Source organism: Cupressus sempervirens, chromosome 2 (assembly GCF_028749045.1).
Source record: "Cupressus sempervirens isolate cs-2001-9-10 chromosome 2, ASM2874904v1, whole genome shotgun sequence".
Classification (NCBI taxonomy): domain Eukaryota; kingdom Viridiplantae; phylum Streptophyta; class Pinopsida; order Cupressales; family Cupressaceae; genus Cupressus; species Cupressus sempervirens.
In genome coordinates this window covers 582681646-582701588 of record NC_143119.1, presented here as the reverse complement: position 1 = coordinate 582701588, position 19943 = coordinate 582681646, and the positions used below count along the sequence as shown (strand labels likewise).

At 35.2% G+C, this 19943-nt stretch overlaps 1 protein-coding gene and 1 pseudogene across 7 annotated transcripts in view; both read right to left on the bottom strand.

The window, feature by feature from the left end:
* The window catches only part of LOC149574764 (uncharacterized), a 99960-nt gene extending 93302 nt beyond the window's left edge, over positions 1 to 6658 (bottom strand). Inside the window, exon 1 of one of the 7 annotated variants that reach the window (XM_089814584.1) lies at positions 6426 to 6658. The gene's annotated coding sequence lies outside the window, so the exon portion shown is untranslated. Of the gene's footprint in view, positions 1 to 5365; positions 5614 to 6425 lie in introns of those variants that run through there. The other 6 variants (XM_089814585.1, XM_089814589.1, XM_089814590.1 and 3 more) reach the window with 6 other exon arrangements.
* LOC149574763 (enoyl-CoA delta isomerase 2, peroxisomal-like) lies at positions 5441 to 19898 on the bottom strand (annotated as a pseudogene).
* Positions 19899 to 19943: the final 45 nt, after the last annotated feature.

Genomic DNA, 19943 nt, shown 5'->3' with positions numbered 1-19943 from the left:
GTTGTGTAGCCAAGAAAATGGGTGATGAGGTGAAAGAAATGAATCAGTATCAGACTATCAGTTATGACATTTCAATGTTTATCATTTTAATATAAATTAATTAATAGCTCATGCATAATCCTGTTAATGTAATCTCCTATTGCCAAGTCATATGGTGTGTTAAATACCAGGATACCTAGTGTATGGCAAGATGACCCCTGACTATTCTGGGTAGGGAGGGCTTTTCTCGTTAGAGATCATGTGGGGATAAGATTTGGTCCGAGGTTGGGTGGTTAAGCCCCTGACAATGTTTCACCTCTACATAAGTTGTTGGACGTGCAATTGACAAAGATAAGCTATGCATCCAATTGTTTTATCGGAACAGGTATCTTTACTTATATGATGTACGTGCAAGATGAAGATAAGAATAATTGAGTCATCTTATCATTATAGTTATTTTTACACCTAGATGTGAAAGATAGATTTATGGATTGCCTCTCATTTATATGAATATCAAATATGAGCATATTTTCTAAGCTTGAGTTACTCTCACAGTTAAGTAATCGGAAGGAAAGGAATCTGAAACCCTAATTGATTCAATGGTAACTGAAACCCTAAATGATACAATGGTATCGGAAGCCCTATTTGAATCAGTGGTATCAGAAGCCCTAATTGAATCCATGGTATCGGAGTCCCTTTTTGAATCAGTGGTATCGGATGCCCTAAGTGATACAATGATATCAGAAGCCCTAAAAGATTTCAATGGTAATCAATGCCCTAATGATTACAGTGGTAAGTGATGCCCTAATTTTATATAGTGGTATTTAATGATAATCGTCATTTGATTTTGATTTAGCCATATTGGATGGAGGTCGTTTCGTGATATTGTTATAAAGGTATTTGTGGACTAACCCGAGTGGTTGCAGAAGCATCCCTAGTTTTGATTTCAATCTCAATTTCCATGGTACGTGGATTTCAATTTCTGTAGTAATTTCATTTGATGGTGTTTCAAGTTTTTTGTTAAGAAATTTTGTTTAACTGATTTTAACCGTCAATCCCTTTCATATGAACGAAACTAATTAAACTGTCTTCCTATGAAAAAGAAGTTATAACTGTATTTCTTTAAGTATGTTAGTTGTTACTTGTTATTTAAGACCCGGGAAACCGGGATGTTACACATCCACTTTGATGATTCCATCCCTTGGGGTGGCCTATTTAATTCGAAGGGACCCATGTATACCACCTCTCCTAATGTATTTCCTCCATTCCCATAATGATTGTTTGTGGAAATCAACAAAGACAACTTATTTAATTAAAGAAGCAAAATAAAATTTATTAACATCTTGATAAGAGATATTTAAAGAGCATGGATGTATATGAGATAATAGTTATCCATATTTCATACACTAAGCATACATTTCAAGCATATGCTTATGCATACCGCAATATTTACTAGATCCAAATATGTTTGTATTCTGAGTTGCAGACCTCTTCTCTCAATAACTGATTTGTTTTTTAATTTCTTTGATGCCCTCCTTCAACGGGATCTTCTATATTTTATATTTTTCTTTGTGAAGAGAGACAACCCTTGGAGGTTACTGACCTTTCTTCATAATGTCTTTTCATAACCAGAACCAATCGCTGCCTTGTTCATTAATTAATAGCTGCTTCAGATGCCTTATCGTTGTTATTTATTAATTGTTGTTTAAACATAATATGAATATTGTTTTGTTTGCCTTCACACTAATCATCTTCTTAAATAATAGAATAACTATTTAATATATTGCTGCTCCTATCAATCGTTGTCTTCCAAGTGATCATTACCGCCCACTATCATCCCTAGTCAATCCTTGCCTTCTCGTCCTTCTTACAATCATTGGCTTCGTATATTACTTCCTACAGAAAATCGTGAAGCCTTCTAAATAAGACAATTTTCTTGAGCATTGATAATTTTCTCTAAGGCAAGGGGATAACAATAACTACCATGAAGTTTCTATATAGATCATCATTATGAACTGACAGACAACAAATTATGATTCACACAACAGAAGACTTACTTGTTGAAGTTTATAGCTTCAACAGAGATATTCGTACCTGTACTTGTCTACATCAAGCTTCCCAGAAATCTATGTGCGACTGTGGATGGCGTTGTTTCTCTTGCTCTCAGTTTTCGCTATGGTTCTCTTGTGCATCATATATTTTATTCAGTTGTTTCGTGCGCATTTGTGTTTTATCTTCTTGCTTCACTTGGCACCATGTAGTCACTGACCTGGCACCAGGCGTATGTCATCATTCGACAAAGATATTCGTACCTGCACTTGTCTACATCGAGCTTCTCAGAAATCTATGTGCGACTGTGGATGGAGTTGTTTCTCTTGCTCTCAGTTTTCGCTATGGTTCTTTGTGCATCATATATTTTATTCAGTGCTTTCGTGCGCATTTATGTTTTATCTTCTTGCTTCACTTGGCACCATGTAGTCACTGACCTGGCACCAGGCGTATGTCATCATCCTTGCTGGCAACTTTGGCTTTGAGTGTTACCATTTTGGCATTGTGCTTATGCTAATTGTTGTATTGTTGACAGTCTCTTCTTGCTTTTGATAGTGCACATAATTACGACATCAATTCTCTTTATATGGCGTCAACTTATGTTTTAGGAGGTCATTTTTGTATTGTGTGCCAACCTCATCATTTTTTGTGTACTTTACGGGAGTTATTACTTGTATTGTAATTGTTCATGAAACGGAAGATGACTGTTCAGGCATCAAGAAGCCTCTCATGTGATGGCAAAAATAAATCATCAAATGTTTTTGGTTCGAATCTCTGGAATGCAGCTATTATGAGATGCTAAAGCTTTGAGCCTTCACATATTAGTGTGTTCTTCAACGACAGGGACTCTGTAGTTTTGATACTTCCAGTATTTGATTATGTATGTTAGAGACATATTTATATTGTATTCTTCTTATGATGATCAACCATGATCATTGTATAAAAACTGTTAATCAATCCTTATTTGTGCTCTGTAAGAAGTAGCGTGAGATTATTGAGAGGATTTTAATCAGCCTTTATGATTGATGTTCAGGCATCAAGAAGCCTCTTATGTGATGGCAAAAATAAATCATCAAATGTTTTTGGTTCAGATCTCTGGAATGCAGCTATTATGAGATTCTAAAGCTTTGAGCCTTCAGATATTGGTGTGTTCTTCAATGACAGGGACTGTGTAGTTTTAATACTTTTAGTATTTGATTCTTTATGTTAGAGACATATTTATATTGTATTCTTATTATGATGATCAAATATGATCGCTATATGAAAATTGTTGATCAATCCTTATTTCTGCTCCGTGAGAAGTAGCGTGAGATTATTGAGAGGATTTTAATCAGCCTTTATGATTGCTGTTCAGGCATCAAGAAGCCTCTCATGTGATGGCAAAAATAAATCATCAAATGTTTTTGGTTCAGATCTCTGGAATGTTATGAGATGCTAAAGCTTTGAGCCTTCAGATATTGGTGTGTTCTTCAATGACAGGGACCCTGTAGATTTGATACTTCCAGTATTTGATTCTGTATGTTAGAGACATATTTATATTGTATTCTTCTTATGATGATATGATCGATGTATGAAAATTTGTTGATCAATCCTTATTTGTGCTCTGTGAGAAGTAGCGTGAGATTATTGAGAAGATTTTAATCAGCCTTTATATTTGCTCAGATGTTGATGGCAATCATTAGTATGAAGTTTTATATTTGATTGAAAGAAGTCAATAAAGTCATCATAATTTTGTGGGTTGGGTTGTTTCCCTCAAAGAGTAGGGTTTTCCCACAGCTTCTTTGTGTTTTCTGTAATTCTTTGAGTGTTTGTAATTCTTTGATGCAATCTTATACTTCTGGTTTGGAAATTTAACATGGTGTCAAAAAAGGGTCTAAAGAAAAGATCCAGACCCAGAACTCTTAAGCCTCGAGATATTCTATTTATAGTGAATATTCTTGGACTGTCACAAGTTATGGATGGGCATGTTAATGTTTAGCCCAGAAAATAATGATAAACAGCAACAAGAAAAGCAGAATAAATATGCACAAAAGATTCAAGAGATTATCCTGCGAAAACCCTTCCACTTGAAGGGAAAAACCCAGCCACACCAGAAAAATTATCTCTTTTATTGATAATAAAATAATCAAATACAATGCTTTCAAAACTTGATTTGTGTGTCTAACACACAAAGTATTGATACAATTGAGAGACTTTTCATATTATACCTGAAGGTCTCTTTGATTTCCAAATACAAGACTCTCCATGTTTCCAAACACATGACTCTCTCCAAATAATATTATCTCAAATATTATCATAAATATAATCTCCAGCTGTTGGCACAATAATATTTCTATTTCAACATATGGAAAAATCATAGATAAAGATCTCTATCGCAGCTACAATCTTCAAGACCCCCTCTCAGCATAACATAATTAACCAAAGTTACTTCATAAACAAGTAAAATTAAAGTCATGGTGTCAGGCGCATGACTTCCACCATGCCTACTCGCATATGGTGGAATGAGGGGCTTTCTCCTCAAACTTATTCCAGAGAAGAATGCATTTCTACCATGCCTACTCGCAAAGGGTGGAACCAGGACTTTCTCCTCAAACTTCTTCCTGAGAATAATGCATTTCCATCATGCCTACTCGCAGAGGTGGAACGAAGACTTTCATCTCAGAATTCTCCTAGAGAAGAATGCATTTCCACCATGCCTACTTACAGAGGGTGATCTACCATACCTACTTACAGAGGGTGATCTACCATACCTACTTGCAGAGGATGGGACGCGGGCTTTCACCTCAGACTTCTCTGAGAGAAGAGTGTATTAACAGCATGCAAGAATGGCTGAGATTTTCTATCTACAGAAACTATCTCTCAGCCGGGATAGCTTTGATCACAACAATAGGATAACCAATTCCAATTTGACCAAACAGTAAGCTTTAGCAGTTGTACTGCCACATAAGCATGCAAAAAATTAGACAACTCCCTCTGATGTGTAACCTACCTCTGATGCCAAATAGACTCCCATATCATCAATTCAGTCCCATGACTATAAGCAATTGTTCCCATGTTCATGACTTTTACATATAATAATCTCATTACTTCTTGGAGCGTCTTATAATCAAGAGAAATCAACCTATCATAAATATCAATGCTAAAAACATATTATTTCCAGTTATATAAAAATTCATGATCTGTACATAGAATACTTATCACTATGCTGGTGGCAATCCATTATTCTCTTTCGGCAGCTTCATATAGCATACACTCTACTCGATAATGAAAAATTATATATATAGCATACACTATTCTCAGTAATAAATTAATCAATATTCAAGGATATTAAAAAAACTTATCTCCTTGATTTTGTTATACATTTTGATTTCCATTTCTGCTAACAACAACATGGTGCTTTTTCATGTAACTGCTAGATTTCTTGGAGCATATCTCTGGGAAACACACCCTGATTCACATTGAGCTCCAGCTGATGAATTGCATGGGCATTCAGAGAACCCTGATAAGCCGGCATCTCCTAGGGATCTTTAAAGTGGGCATCAACTAAGCTAGCACCAAACCCTTCAACTCCCGTGAACTTAATGCCCTTCAAAATGGCGTCCCTGTAATCTTGTGATGAGAGATTGACCCGTTGCAGAGAGAGAGATCCTGACGAAAGCACAATATTTATGTCGACAGCACAATTGTAGAGGAAGTCGCGCTCCAATCTCATGTATCTATAGTCGTGCGCCAGAGCAAACAAAAAAAAGACTTTCTTAAGTCGCATGTCCACACAGGGCCACAATGGTGGGCACATTCAATGACTCTCTCGAATTCTCAGGGGAATCTTGTGGCCACATCTTCTTTCATTCACTCAATCCATTTGAGTAAAACTTGACTGTTCAACAGCAGAAAGAATGGAATTACAGAGCTCGGTAGTGAACCTCTGATCATTTTCCTCCATGAATCTCAGGAGGAAGATCTTTCCGTGGCGCTCAAGGCTGCAAATTTCCATCTTGCAAATCTTCTCTCTTGACAGACCCTTTGCCAATTGGAAGGTCTCTCAAAAACATCGAGTCCACCTGTGAATATCTCTTCTTGCCATCATTTGTCACTCTAAAAAAATTCAAACTCAATGATCATGAATTGATCAGAGTCTTATACACCTCAGAAAGATACCAATGTTCTTGTAAAACAGAGAACAGGACTTACAAGATGCATGTGCCAAAACAAAGAGTCTAAATATGTGTATCACCCAATAACAAATTTCTCTATCTCATGCAATTATCAACAAGAAAACTGAATATATATAACACACAATACCACACTCTCTAACACACAGTAAATCTGAGATTTCACGATACAAAAATGATAAGCGTTTGAGCTGAACTAAGATACACGCTATTATGAAAACTTACGCTAGCCTTTTCTGTACAGAGATACGCTCACACACACAAGTATATACTGTAAATTGTGAGAATGTCTGGAGAAGAAGCTCGTTGCCCGAATAGGAACCGAGATTTTGTCCAACCGGTTAGTGGTTACGAAGAAAAAAAATAAGAGTCCGACGGCGAGGAAAGGCAAAACGAAGCCAACTCAGTGGAACCATAAAACTGATTCGAGATTTGGTTTTTGGGTTCGAATTCATCTTAGGATTCGACTATATAAGGATATATGTTTTTATATGTACCTATATGTATAGGTACAAGAATATATGTTTTTAAATATATATGCATATAAATATGCAAGAGCAAATAAGTTCATATACTAATATATTAATTGTAAAACAATATAGCAAAATAAATCACCATATCAATATATCAGTTCAAAACAAATGATGTTAATATAAATAAAATAATAATAATAAATCATCACAATCAAATATTGTCAAAAAAATATCAAATAAATCATCATCATTTTATTGATGCAAATTAGAAGCAAAAAAATTAATGTTCTAGGGTTGTTTAAGGCTACACATTAATTGTCATACTCCATGATTTAAAGAAAGCGCCTTTGGATCAAACTGAATGAAGCCAAGAAAGCAGGCTTTGGATTGAGAATTAACCTTAGAAAATATCTCTTTAGATTTTGATCAATCCATAGTTTTATATACGTGTTAGCCTATTTTACTATCTTAAATTGGAAGTGCCTCAATTTAATGATGATTTAGAACACATTTAGGGCGAGATTATCAATATGTTTGCATCTTTCCTTCTTTCTTCCCTTTTTGTCCTTTCCCTTAGGTGGAATTGGGGTAAAACCTAATAGATCCTCTTTAAAACTCTTATTTTCATGACGTTAAGATTGAAGTAGGATCTATCCCCTTAGGTCCTCCCTTCCCTTCATTTAATCACTTAAAATCTTCTCTTTACACTGAAATAGCCATATCTCAGACTCTGTGTTTGGTTTTCGGGATCTGAAATTTGTTTTGGTATCTCGGAGGGATCCCAAAGATTCTAGGCCCTGGTTGTCAAGAGCACAGTGCATCCCTAACCCATCAAGGATGTAGTGCACCCTTGATGAGCCAAGCGGGATTGTCATGCACCCCTAATTGGACCCTATTTTGGGTCCTTTAATCGGGTGTTGTGTCTAGATACCTTCAGGATGTTAATTCCTATGAAGGCCAGTCTACGAGAGTTGGTCAATTTCAAACCCTTTATAAACCCTTCCATTTCCTCATTTGCATATCATGCATTCACAAGTTGAAGCACTTGTGCTTAAGCTCTCAATTTCTCAAGCATTCTTCAAGTATTCAAGGCATTCAAGCTATCTTTCTATTGAATATTAAGGATTCATGCATTCAAGCTATTGAAGGAGTTTGTGCTAGATCTTCTATTGCATTTTCAACATTCATGATCTCCCTTCATACATTTAAGATCCTTTGTTGCATCTTCTACATTCATCCTCTCAAGATCTATACTCATCTACATAAGGCATATTTTAAGCATGTTCATTCATTAAGGTTTTAGTTTCACTTTGATTTCTTTTATAGGGTTTATGAAGTTGAGTCAAAGCTATTATATTTACATGCTTAATTACAATCCAAATTCAAGAGCATATTCATAGATTTACATTGATTTATTTAGATTTATCAGTACTACTTGCTAGCATTCTGTCTTTATTCAAAGTCAATTCATAAACTAGGGTTTGATTGAGGCAAACCCTCAGTCAAAACCCCCTCTCACCCCTCCCCAACAATAACAAATAAACAAATCCTTTATTTTGCAAGTTTTGGATCTTAGATTGGCGAACATGTTGTGGGTCTAGATACCTTTTTTGGCTTTCTGTGGAACTATGAAATCAGAATCAACATCACACACATTCAATCAAGGTTGACTAGGTCACCTCTAATGCATCAATGGTGATTAGATCACCCTAATCATCTAGTTCGACCCTGACAAATCATCGAATGATTTCTGGGTTTTGCATGTCTCTCAATTTTCAATCTAGATCTTGAGTTACAATAGTTCCTTACATTGTTTGACAACTCATTTCCAAGTTTTTATTTTACAAGGTATATCATACTCCTCTCTTTCATTTATATATACTTTATCATTTTGTCACATCTTTATATTTTAGCATTATATTGTCTACCTTCTTGCTTAAACCCTCTTAAGGTGGAAGTGAGAGGGAAACAAATCCAAGTTATTCATCCCTTTAGATTTAGGCTTTGCATTGATACTTCCTTATGAGTCAATCAAACCTAATCAAAAGGGGGTGGATCTTAGTAAATTACAATTTTTTTGAAGTGGTACTAAAAGTTTTTCACATTTGTGTTAATTAAGTTGGCCTCTACATGGAACTATTACTCAAAAAGTTCCCAAATGTTTGTAAACCCTTGTAAATCCCTTATTTTGTTTTATTTTTAAGTTACTTTTTGGTGAAACTTAAGGGTTGTTACATCATGGAGAAGGGGTCTTTTGTTTACCTAGTGTTAAATCTTATAGTTGTTCCCCATCATTATATCCCACAATTATTTATCTTATAATTATTAATGGGTTAAAATAATGTGTGTTATCTTGAATAGTTGTTCCTCTTTTATTCCTAGGCAATTGTCTTTTTCAATAGTAATTCCCTACGTCATAACATGCCAAAAAGAACTTTTGCCCAAGTCCACAAAGATGCAAATCAAATAGTGCTCTATCTTATTTCCACATGGAAATTTCATATTTGATAATGCATGCCTCAGATACAGCAATGGACCCACCAGTTCAGCTTCCTAATCTCAAGTTTGTCTGAGCATATCTAATGATGGTCACAAAGCCGTGATCAAAAGGTTGCAAGCTTTTTGTTCATGGTGACATTGTGACAGAATGCCACATGTCTATGGTGGGTCAAGTGGTCAACAGAGATAAGGTGGTCCCAAGGATAAATTATAAGATGCCACGTGTCTTATACTAGAGTAGTAAGATGGGTGAAATCAAGTAAAGATGTTCATTTCTAAGTGTTGGATTGAGTATGATCTAGCGACTATCATGATGCCGCAAATAAAAGTTGCATGTGAAAAAATCCATTGGGGCATTGTGACTTATTTCCATGTGTCCACGATGGTTTCCAAAAGAAAACATAGAAAGTGTCATATTTGATTTGATTCAATCGTCGACACGATATCATAATGAAGAGATGCAAGTTTTTTATCCATCATGGAATCGTGATTGATGGACACATGTCCCAGGATATGGTTCAAGTAGATCAGATGATTGTCGCAATCTCGTGATCAAAAGTTCTAAGTTCTTTATTCATTGTGGCATCGCTACTAATGGACATGTGTACATAATAGATTGAAAGACAAAAGGTGATCTTGAGCGCCAGATAGAATCAAGGTGTTATGTTTTTACTAGTTGACTTCTTAGTCACCAAAGGAAGGTGGATCTAGTTCTTAGGAGAATGAATCTAGGCCATGAAAGCATGCTTTCATGGAAATTGATTGACAGTTTGATTTCAAACATTGTTCATGGTTCATTTTTCCCGTTGTTTGTTGTATCTCATTTGTGCAACCATTGATGACATAGATTTATATATCCTATATGGTAATTATCTTGTCACAATGCATTCAAGGTTCCTGGTGTAAGATCAAGTCGAAAAGAGGGTATCATTGAAACAAGTTGTAAAAACTAGGATTTTCACAGCAAGGCATTATAGGAATTGTGTGCTCAAACCAGTGAGTTTTCTTATCAAACCTATAAGAAAATTTGCATCTTCTTGAAAAAGACTTGTGAATTATTGTGTGTAATTGCATATCATAAACCCTAGAATGACACCTTGAAGGAATTTTATTGGGAAAGTAGATTATTAGGAAAGGGTCATATATCATGACTTCTTAGAACAATTAATTATTTCTACAAATGACTATGCAAAGGGAAAGAAGCTTGTTACTATTTCACCTTGTATCAAGGTTGTTGAGGGTGTGTATGATAAAGGGAATTGGGTAAGAGATGCTCAAACAACTATGAGTGGTTTGAAATTATTTAAAATCTGGTTTTCACAAAGAAATTCTTATGCTCCACATAGTAATGTTTGAGTTTTTTATTTGGGGAAATTGGTAGTGCCTAGGGTTTTTATGGATGTGGACTTGTTAACTCAAATTGCAAAAAACTATGATCTAAAATGACTATATTTGTGAGAGAGATTGGTGGGAACCATCTGGTGAGTGTTATTGCAGAAGAAATCCACAATTTTTTTTGGGTTAAATCCACCTTCTACTTTCCATGAACCAACTAATTTTGATAAATTGAAAGAAGTATATGAGGCCCAAAGGGTTTATCTCAGAAATGGACCTTTGAAAGAGTATTTTGAAGTCATTGGGGGTTTGATGTTGGCTGGACCATATACCCCAAAACCATTTTTAAAGAATTTTTTTAATGCTCATGCCCTAGGTGTTTATATGTCTCTATGTAAGTTTTTGGTGAGGATGAACAAGACCCAATTCCTATTCATTTTATGTACATGACAATTCAAATTCTTCATCGTTGTGTCGATGTAGTTTTTTATTTTGCCCCCTACATTGCAGAGCTGATACATAATGGTCTAGTAGGTATTAGAAATCCAAGGTTGATTAACCTTTTGGGTGGTATTATATGCTTAATGCATATATTTTTATTTAAGAGATCATCCTATTTTGAAAATGAAATGAAGTTGACAAAGGAAAAGGATGGAGAAATATTACATGTCCCACTATGGAATATGGATATCTCTCAGGATAGAGAGGATGCCTTTTTTTGCAGACTTGATAGATATTTTGTATCCAGACTAAGAGCATTGTTGTTACATGATAACCCTAGGATTCCAAAAGTACTACTTGAGTTTATTATATCAATAGATTTTTCACAACTATGGTGACATTATCTCATACCCCATTTTTACAATTTTTTGAGTACATAGTTTTAGAGGGACTCCCCTTGTGTTACCTTACCAAGTTCCTTTCAAGATTGTTCTTGTAGAATTCTTGTGACAAATTGGTTATTTGTAGGATGATAAATTAATAGGTACATCAAAAGGTACCATTTTCCCATCTTTCACTATTGTGCGCCAATCTATAATTACTAAGGGTGGGTAGACACATTTGAATAAATTCTTAGAACCCTACAAAATGACAACATCTAAAGCCAAATTTTCTGATCTAGAGGGATTTTATAACATGTTTTGTAAGATAACTAAGGCTAAAAATAAGGACCATCAATTCTATTATCCCAAAGACATTATTGTAAATGAATTCTCTCTACAAGAACAAGAAATTAGGAAGGAGAAGTGGAGGGTTTACAAGAAGGCCCTAGATTTTGTAAATGCTTTTGATAAAGATTATAATCCTTTGAAAGATGCTAAAACTTTTGATGAAAAAGTAAATAGAATGAGGACACACTTTGAGGAAATTATAAAAGTTTGGAATGACAAAAAGGTTGTGGTGATGAGCACAAATCTTAATTAGGTTAGAGATGTAATAAAGAAGCTTACACCTACTCATACTATTTCCCCTAGTTAATACACCCTCTAGAAAAAGACTAGGTATAGTGTTGTAAGATTTTAAAAAGATGTTGTGAGGAAAGGAAAGGGATTGGAGGATAAACCTTTCATAACTCAACATGAAAGATGTTTTTCCTACCCCAACCTACAAAAGATCTCCATCTGAGGGTTCTCCATTGGATTCTACTTCTAAAAGGAAAAAGGTGGAGGAGTCAACTTTGTTAGGTAAAGAGGTATATTCACCCTCCCAATCTCCAATACATTTTGAGAATGAACAAGTAGTAGAAGAACAACTAGTGTAATTGGATATCCAAGGGGATATGATTGTCACAATGATTGAGTTGGAAGAGGGAATACTAGAGGAGCTTGTAGTGTCAATCATGGACTTTGTTATAGAAGATTTTAGGGGAAAGGAATTGGACCCTATCACTAAATAATCACGTGAAAGGTTTTTGACAGATTATAGTTTTGTCAAATCTAGGACTTTTATTCAATTTGTTTGGAGAATAAGCATTTCTAATTTTGAGGTTAGGTGTGAGAAGAGACAATCAAAGAAACTAGATAAAGAAAAAAAATTATTAAGGAAGAAATAAAAGAATAAATGACAAACGAATTCAACAAGATTACCCCTAAGGAAAAGAAAGAGATGATAAAAGATGATAAAATTATGACTCTTCCTAAATGAGATAACATTGATGGCATGGTCTTTGATACCATAAAAAAAGAAACAAGTACTACATATAGAACAAAGGAAGAGGCCAAATCAAGATCAAAGGGATTAAGGTATAGTGAGGATCATGTTGCATTAGTAATGTGGTTCATTCAAAATAGGAATAAGTCTAGGCAATTTGAAAACTCTAATGCAAATCAAGTAGGGAGCTTAATAGTCAAAAGGGTAGCCAAGATCTCAGGGGTAGAAGTTGTAGATGTAGATCTTTAAATTGCAAGCTTCACCAAAGCCATGACTAGTAGAAAAACATATGATGGATAAGCTTATTCTCAAATATGAAAGGCTTATAGAAGTCCATGGTGTAGAGAAGAAGAAGAGTAGTGAGCTAATGGGAAAACTTACCAAATTTGAGAATCATTCAGTTAGACAAATGCAAATTGGTGAATCCTCTCAAAGAATGATTGCATCATCACCTTCACCACCACCCCCTACAAGTCCCATAATTGAATTTTCCCCATCTCTAATGATCCTAGAAGTGCAATTCAATGAAGGAATGAAATATGAAAAGGCCAAGCTCAAGGCCTTGTAGATAAATGTAGTGCAAAGGTACGAAGAGAAAATTCAAGAAACAATATTGCACCTAATAAGCACTATAGATACTAGGATTTTTCATTATTGGGTATCAAAAGCTTGTGGATATTTAGAATTATTTCAATAAAAAATAAAACTTTATTGAGGAAAATCTTTGATAAGTGGATTAATAGAGAACATAAATTGAATGTGATTTATTAAGCAACCAAGGAGAAATCACATGTTGAAGAATTAATTGAACAAACATGCAATAATGTGGCAAACCTACTAGGTTGGATATCAATAGGGAATCATTACAAAGAAGGGTGAGGTTTTACTTTTCTAAGTATGTCGATAGGGTTTTTGACCTTTTCCCTTGTATCATATAAGGTGAAAATAATGTGAAACCCTATGAAGAATGGGAAGAAGAATTAAATACCATCCTCAGCTCTAGGATCAACAACATACTGAAGAATGATGACAACTATTTGTTTACAAGAACTATTAAAGAAATTGTAAGAGCTACAATATTCTTTTACTCTTTTAGAGTTGAGATAAAATAGTTGAAGGAAAAATGGAAAAATATGGTGATAAAAGAAAAAGAGGTTATTAAATTTAATTGGCCCAATGATACTCTTTTTGATGAATGGGTAACAAAAAATGGTTCAAAAGAGACCAATGTACATGTGGCAACTAATGTTGAGGAAGAAGAAAAAGCTAAAGATGATATGCCACCACCTGGAGATAATTATAGAATATTATTGGAACTAATCATCAAATCCAAAAGAGGAAGGCCAATTTATTTCAATAGGGTATTTTAATATTGTGGTTCATCCACTATGAGTACACCTACAATGCAAATAAGGGATTGATCCTAAAGAATCCAAGTGCTAGTTGTTATCTTGGGAATTGTCTCCATTTTCTTTTCTCTTTGGAGGTTTTGATGTTGACACTTTATCATTTTGTAACCAATATTTTATCCATTTGATGCATGGCATGTGTCATTCTCTTTAGTTTGAAGCATGTAAATCCTTTTCTATAAAAGGATTTCCAAGACTTGGAAAAAGGGTTCGAATTTTGATTTGTTGATGGTAATGCTTTCACTTTTAGTCAATGCAATATTGTGTTGCTTAATTTTGATTTATTCGTGAATGAAAAAGGGATAGAGTTATAGTGGTCTTAGTCTATTTTAGGTTATTTCAAATCATAGATATGATGCTTTATGTATATTTTCAAGAAAAATCAATACAAATGGAGAAACATTGAAGTTGCACAATGTAGATCTTGTCTCTTTTTATTTTGTTCTTTGATTTTCTTTGATTCATCAAAAATTATAATTGAATACCAGTTATAGTTCATTTACAATTATATCTCATTTCATGCTTTGTTGTTGATCTAATTGTTTGAGTAAATTCTTGACATGACATGAGGGAATCATAGGATTTGATAAGTATGGGATACTAAATGTGTATCAATCTTGTTTACAAAGTAAATGGCCATATCTTGGGTTATGGTGTCAGATTAATCAATGGAGTTCCACTAGATAGAGGAATTGATCATAGTATCATTTTGATCAATTAGTGAAGTTAGCACAATTTTAAATTTTTAATTGAAATTATTTTATTTCATGTTTTATTTGGACTTAAAGGAATTGCACACACTTGGCTAGGGAATCATGGGGCATGGATTGTCAGCTACCTTTAACTTCTTTGTTGTTAGCTACCTTTCATTTATTTCTTATCTTAAGATAGAATGTTGAGGGTTATTATTAGCTTGTTTGGGATTAAGAATTCATGTATTTTGTTTTGAAAGTGGGGTTAATTCTAGGTATACCTATTTGAATCTTGCAGAGTTCGAAGAGGAGAAAGCTAAGTTGTCTTTGTCAATTGGTCCTTAGGTCTGTCAACTTACACCTGTTATGGAAATAAACTAATCTATAGGTATAATTTGAATTCTATAAGGTAATTGAAATCCTATTAGATCAATAGCCAACAAAATGATGACTCCATTGAGAACACATTGTATAAGTTGTACTTAAAATTTTATGATGTGTGTGTCAAATTAGTGTCCTTGCTTGTGTTATAGAGTTTTTTTTGTTGACAGTATGTGACCATGTATTCATATTAATTTTATAGGTATTGTTCTTGTAATAATTGCATTAATTTATGTTATACGTGGGCAAGTGAAGGTTCCACATTCTTCATGGGATCAAGGTTTACATCTTGTTGTGTTGATAAAACATTTTAGAGATTCTCAAGGTTTTCACTAGGAAAGCCTTGTTCTCCCTTAGTGGGTGGTGACTCATTTCAAGGTATCTTAACTATTTTTTTAGTTTATACTTTAATAAAAATGGTTGATAAGAGAAAAAAAAATGTATGTAGGTCCTACATAAGGGCACATCCCAAGGTCCCACTACATATAGAATTACCACAAGGTAATAGAAGGAATTTTTACAAGAAAAAATGAGAGTAAAGTCATGCTTGCAAACCTAGGGTTAATGTGGAAAGTAATCCCCAGTATTAATCTATAGAATAGGAGTCTTCATCCCTGAGTTTTGGATCTAAGAATATTGGTCTCCTAGATGGACTTTTCAGTGCTCTTTTTGAGAGGAAAGAATCTACTAGGATAAAACTATTTCATCTACTGGAGAGGTTGCTTTTAGGCAAAGTGGTTCTTAAGGTATGGATCAACGTGGAAGATCAAGGAGCACCTAGCCTAGTGGCTCTCATCTAGAGCATAATCCTTTTACCAAGAGAAATATTTTAGATCTTAGTGCTACCACAGAGTCAAAAGAAACCACTATCAATCTTGATAATTTTTTCACTAAGTTGCATGTTCTCAAAAGGAAAGTAGCAAAGGAAGGTGCCAAGTGTATACATTTGCAAAAAGAAAAGGAGAAGATAACCATGAATTCTCTCATAGAAAGATAAAATTTTTTGAGAAGAATGGTCTTGTTGAAAGAACAAAATAGGAGGTTGGAAGAGAGTTCTATGTCATTGCATACCAACCTATTTGGTGACCTTGAAGCTTTCAAATCAAGTGTCAATATGAGGAGTGTACCTTGCAGGAGAAGGAGGGATCTTTCATAAGATAGATTCATACATATAATCCTTTAGAGGAGACTAGGGTTGAATCAAGTACGACAAAGCATGCAACTAAGGTTGCAAATGAAGGAAAGCAAAAAATAGTTGGTGTACAAATCAATGAACCTGCAACATCTTCAAAGAGTGCTCTAGGCATGTCCAAAGTTGACATAGAGTTAGAGAAATGTAGGAAGGAGTGTGAAGACTTAGCCAAAGAGTTGGAGAACACTGAAAATGAGGCTAAAGCTACATAAATGAGAAGGATAATCCAATTCCTTAAATCATCTTCTTGTCTTGCTACTAGAAAAGTTGCGTCTATGGAAGGTATGTCCTCTAGTGTTTCTTTTATCCCTTTAACAAGTAATATAGGTACTCCTCAATTTGGTTCTACAGTTTCTTCTATTGGATTAGGTCAAATTTTGTCTAGATACTAAGAGAATGTTAACCTAGGGAATGTTGCTAATTTAATTGGTCCAAGTGCTAGTGCAAACTTAGGTTTTAAAAGGAGACTTATTTATTTATAAAGATATAAACAAATATGCTATGTAGGAATTTCTAGGTACCCAAATCCTATTCCAAATGAGTTGAGAAACAAGGTCACTAAATTTTCTGGCAATAATGCCATTAGCGGAGAAGATCGCCTTATGAATTTTATTGATATGTTGAATGACTATGAAGTAGAGCATGAATATGTGGTTAAGAAGTTATGTGTGCATTCCTTTATTGAGTATGCTAGGGATGGGTTTAGAAGACTCCCTGATGATAGTATGGCCTCTAGGGATGATTTTGAAAAATGTTCTAAGGAACAATATGGAGATAATATTAATATCAGCTTCATGTTGAATGAGTTTAATAACATCAAGAAAAATTAGAATGATCCTACCTTTGATTTCAATGTGATATTTCAAAAGGGAATGTACAGACTATTCCAAGTCACAAATTTAGATGAAAATGTGTGTCTTACAACTTATCTCAATGTTTTTGATGGAAAAATGGCATACATATTAAGAGATAAGGATCCTAAAACCTTGAGAGACACTTGTAGGATTGCAGTAAATATTTAAAACAATAGAAGAGCATTAGGAAAGTTAGGGAGAGATGATCCCAAGTTGTTTGGTTCTAGAAGTAACAAGAGAGAAAATGATAAACCTATTAAAAATAAGAAGTCAAAATAACATAAGATGGATGAAGTCTTGAATATGTTAAAGGACATGAAGCCTACTATTAGTAATACCAATAAAGGATCTACTAATGATAGGCCACAATTTTGTAACAACTTCAACATGAAGAATAGATTGCAAAATTTCCCTTATAATACTCAATGGAAGGATGGTAAGCCTATTACTAATACTACTACACACAACAATGAGAAAGACACACCAAACCCATTGCAAAGAAATTCTGTAAATGTTGCAGAGGATATCCAGTGGTGTGTTTCTTTTCAATCTCCACATATCCTTGAAATGTGTAGTGGCTCAATCAATTATCGCATCTCAAGGTCCTGAGCTAGAAGAAGGTGACAGTGAAGAGAATCCAGATGATGTAGCATGCAACTTGGCAAGCTCCTATTTTGAGTATGATGATGTTTTTGGTGAATAGGAATTTGATCTAAGATGTAAACACACAAAGACACAATTATTAAGTATTTCATCAACAAGTATTTCCTAATGACAAGGAAGAAATGGATGACATAGCCTATAGGGTGGCATCAAATTTTGTAAGAATTTGCCTAAGGGCAAAATTCACCCAGGAACTAAGAACTCAAACACAAGCACACAGTAGACCAAAGAGAGAGAGTATGATCAAAATAACGATGTATTCAATAACTGGTTCATGAGAGTACACTAGGAGTGCTTGAATATAAAGGCCTCTGAGATACATCTAGAATGCCTCGTAATCAGCACCATGAAGTGTCATACAACCAAGCACATGTCCACCAAATATGGGTTATCCTCCATTAAGCACAGAAGTAAGTGCAGTGATGTGAGGATAAGCCTACAAGGGTGTGACACGCAAAACAGTGTTGTAGACACCATGTGCTTAAATAGAGTTGCGTACTCCTGTGTTGTCTACATGAAAACCCAAAAAGGTGTGCAAACTCCTAAGTGTCTCACAAATAAAAATAATTAAATAATGCATTAACCTAAGTAAACTTAAGTAAGTGTAATAAGTGAATACTTATTTACACCAACACCCCCCCTTAAGAGAAAACTTAGGGGAATGCCCTTAAGCTTACGAACTAGGATGAAGATACATAATGGGTCTCGGCTACTAGGCCATGTTAGGTACCCATGTACATAATGAAGATGCAAATCTCCCATAAAGCGGGGAAAGAGGGAAAACCTCATAGGAAAAACCCTCCCCCAAAAGGAGAGATAAGTAAGGATGCATCGATGGATGGAGTAATCAAGACCCCCCCATTACGACATACATCCAGTATATACATAAGAGAATGAGAGAAGGAAGAGAGACAGAATAGGCTCCCCCCCCCCCAAAAGAAGAATGCCAACAAGTGAAAGCTGCTCCGATGAAGAAGCTGGTCCAAGAATGCAAAATAGTGTTCCTCCCCTTAGGAAGAAACAAAGGCAAAGGTACAATCCTCAAGATGTATGGTGGACCTAAAACTTGCTCAAGTATCCCTGTACTGATGCTGAAGTTCACCCCTTCCAACTGTGCTGAAAAGAATGAATGCAGATCTTGCAAGGATGTCTGTTGAACCTGTTCCACTGAACCATCTGTCTCCTCTACTGACAAAGAGACCTCCACTAATTGCTGTTCATAAGGATCCACAATCACACCAACCTATTTAGATTGATCATGTAGAAAATGGACATGAGGATCAGAGTGAGCCCTCGCAACAACTATAGAAGAATTATCATCAATGAGAAGATGTAAGTCCTCAAGTTTGTCTCCCAAGTCAAGTGAAGCTAAAGCTAGAAGACTAGATGTACCATGCTGTGATGGACCTTTCACTGTGGCAATATAAGCACGTGTACTAGACTAATGTGGCTTCTCACTTTCACCTAACAAACAACCCAAACAACTCGACGACCCCTTCCATAATCCTGTGAGGAAGACAACTGGCGGGCCTTGCTCGTTGTATTAGACACTGCGGCTGTTGAATTAAAAAAAGTGCAATACACTACCACACCCACTCAATGTGGGATTAATCTGCAGAGACCGCCAGCATCCTTACTCACTGTTCTTTGGCATGATTTGAATATGTCCAACGTACCCTCGCATTTTTGGGAAGTGCTACACAGTTTTCCAGTGTTACTATTCTTTCCGGCAAGGTTTTTTTAAAATTCTGACAGGGGTGTCATTTATGAAGATTTCGGTGTTCGCTGTTTTTATTTTGGTAGTGCATCAAAATTTTGGCGCCCTGTGAGGATCTCCAACCTGTGCAGTTGACAACAAATATCCCGTGCATCTGCGGATATTTCAGGAAATCATGATAGTTTTCCAGTAATATTTATAAATTTTTGATAACCTGCAGTTTAAAAACTCTCGCCCAGCTTGGACATGCAGACATATAACAGTCCGCCACACGAAAGATTTTCATTTGCCCACGTAAGCAGTACTTTTTCCACCTCGTCTGGGATTGCCATGTCACCCGTGGAACCCATACATTTTGACACATCATCTGACCGTAC